Source organism: Furipterus horrens, unplaced genomic scaffold (assembly GCF_987537825.1).
Source record: "Furipterus horrens unplaced genomic scaffold, mFurHor1.1.pri manual_scaffold_4, whole genome shotgun sequence".
Taxonomy (NCBI): domain Eukaryota; kingdom Metazoa; phylum Chordata; class Mammalia; order Chiroptera; family Furipteridae; genus Furipterus; species Furipterus horrens.
The window spans coordinates 50,185,156-50,188,350 of NW_028327174.1; positions in this window are offsets into that span (position 1 = coordinate 50,185,156).

A 3,195-nucleotide genomic window follows, 5' to 3' on the forward strand; every position below is an offset into this window, starting at 1 on the left:
GCTATCTTTAAATCAAAAGTAAAATCTCTTTATAGAAAATATTTGAAGATTATTTTTCTATGACCATAAAAAGTTTTAAAATTATGAAGATTTTTCTACATTGTTTTTAATTACAGAAGTAGTATTTAAAACACAAAATATTACAGAAATGTAAGAGGATAATGTTAAAGCTTCCATCTTCTCGTTCTATTTCTCAGGGTTAGTAATGACTAGTAATAATTTGGTGTATACCCTTATAGATCTTTCTCAAAGCACATATGTGTATATACACATGAATATATAGGTTCTTTTTTTTGGTTTGTTTTTATAAAAAGGATTCATACTATATGTGTTCTACAATTCCTTTATTATTTACTTATTTATAATCTTCACTTGAGGATATGTTCATTGATTTTAGAAAGAGAAGAAGGGGGAGAGAGAGAGAGGGAGGGAGAGAACGTTGATGTGAGATAGCAGCATCCATCAGTTGCCTCCTGTATGCACCCCGATCAAGGGTCAAACCCACAACCTTCTGGTGTATGAATGACACTCCAACCAACTGAGCCACCCAGCCAGGGCTCTATGATTCTTCTTTTTTTTTAAATCATGTCTAAACCATAGTTCATTTAGGAGCTTCTGTTGTAGATATTCTCCTAAATTTGCCAATTTGACTTTCTCCAAAGAAGATGTTAAAATTAGTCTTAAGTTTGAATTCTACAGCCCATTCCTTGCCTCCCCCCGCCCCCCCCATAATAGCTCTGGGTTTCCGAAGAGAAAGGAAGCTCCAAACCCTGCGCAGCTTCCACTGGCTGGTCAGAGAGATCCTATCTAATCATCACGTTTCCTTCCCTTCCCATTTCCTCTTAGAGATCAATGTCTTGCCCTTTCCCCCTTAGAAACAGGACTTAGAACTTTGGGCTCCTTCGCTGTGGTAGTTATGTGCCACTTGAGAGAGAATATTTAAATGAGCATGGCTTCATTGTGAACATCAGTATTCCGTGGGCCGTTTACTTATGGCAATTCTTAAAATTCACTCTTTAAAAAGTAATATAGTTTTTTTAAAAGGTACAAATGAATGCACGGTGGAAAGTAAAAAATTCTCCACTCTCTAGTCCCACCGATAAGTTTCTTATTTATCTTGCCACAAATTTCCTAAATTCAAACATACAAATATATTTTTCTTTCTTTTATGTAAATGGGAACCTACACATACTTCTATAAACTTGCTTTTTTCACTTGTCCTTACTTTTTATAGCTAGTTTTTGTTTTATGAAAAATAAATGTATATAAGTGGTTAAAATTTTTGAATTGTTCAAAAGCACATATAAAAAATAAGCCTCCATCGCACTCTGGACTATTTGTCCCACCTTGTGAGAGTTATATCCATACGACAGCACACTTCATGGAAGAAACAGGTGTCTGGGCCCTGACTGGTGTGGCTCAGTTGGTTGGGTATAATCCTGCAAAGCAAAAGGTCACTGGTATGATTCCCAGCCTCAGTTGTGGGTTCAGTCCCAGTGGTTGTTTCTGTGCGAGGCAACTGATTGATGTTTCTCTCATCCGTGCTTTTGTTCCCCTACTTTTTTTTTTTTTTTAATTTTATTTATTTTTTAGAGAGAGGAGAAGGGAGAGAGGAAGAGAACATTGATATGTGAGAGATATATCAATTGGTTGAATCTTGCACACCCCCAGCTGGGGAGCTGGCCCACAACCCAGGCATGTGCCCTAAGCAGGAATCGAACCTGTGACCTTTTTGGTTTGCAGGCCGGTGCTCAACCACTGAGCCACACCAGCCAGGGCTTTGTTCCCCTACTTCTTCCTCCTTTCCCCTTTTTCTAAAAATTAGTAAAATCTTTTAAAAAGATGTTATAAAAAAGAAAAAAACAAACAGGTGTCCAAAAGGGTACATGTGTGAAGGCTACCAGCTAATATAATAAGTAAGCTGTTTTGTCACTATTTTAACCAGTTCAGAGTACCAGACCATAATGCTGGTAGCCAGACCACATTCTGTAAAATCAGTTAAGCTTGACTTCTGGTTGCTTTAGCCAACTAAGCCCATCCTTTCCTTCAAACATTGAGACAGCTACTGTGTGCTAGGCAGGCACTATGCTGAGTTCTGAGGCTAAGATGAATCGTTCTCTTACCGCAACCACTATGCAGGTGAAGGAAATAGAGCTCTTAGCTCTTCCTTAAATTCTTGGAAGCCGTGCCTGGGGGCTAAGGCAGTGAGGAAGCATGGATAGACCCTGGACTTTTGAGAAACACACTTAGATTTTAATTCTGACTTCCCAACTTGGTAGCCATGTGAGCAGCTAACCTTGGGCAAATAACATCTTTGAACCTCTTTGGGAGCTGTAAAGTGGAGACAGTGGCACCTACTTCATTGTTATGCTAGGTGTTGTAGAACAATACCCTGGTGTCTAAGTTAACCTATGACCAATTGAAAATTCACTCACCATATCTTTTGCTTTTTGTGTCTCCTGCCCTGTTAAAAAGTGATGAAAGGCTGCCCTGACCTGTGTGGCTCTGTTGGGCATTGTCCCACAGAGCCAAGGGTTGCCAGTTCAATTCCTGGTCACGGCACATGGCTAGGTTGTGTGTTTGGTTCCCTGTTGGGGCGTGTGCATGGGCGGCAACCAATCAATGTTTCTCTTGCATCAAACATTGATGTTTCTCTTTCTCCCTTCCTTCCCCTCTCTAAAAAATAAAGTGATGTAATACTTCCCCTATCCAGCCATGCAGACCTTATCAACCAAAAAATAATTCAGTTTTCCTATTCCTTTTGTAGCTTTTCTCCTGAGTGCATATCCCCTCTTGTCTATCTGTCATACATGTCAGAAAAGTGCACCCCCACCCCCAGTTTCTGAGCTCTCTGGATGGGGCAGGCCACACAGGGATGGCACTGACCTGGGTCGACACAGTCACCAGAGCAGCAGAGTGTGGGAGTGAAGCAGGGGGCCAGGGTTTCCCAGGGGAGAGACAGAGAATGTTATTTCCATACAGGTGCAGAGGGGGTTTTATTACCTATGTTGCTACTGCTTAGCAAGGAGGAAACACTATCTGAAGAAGATTTTTCTGGGTGAGGAAACTCACCCACCATCACCACAACTAGCACAACTGTTCTCCAGCCCGCCCACCCGCCCCTTCACTGCCGTCAAAACAGCAGGAACAAATACCACCCACTCTGATTCCTCAGGGAGAAGTCAGGTCGCCTTT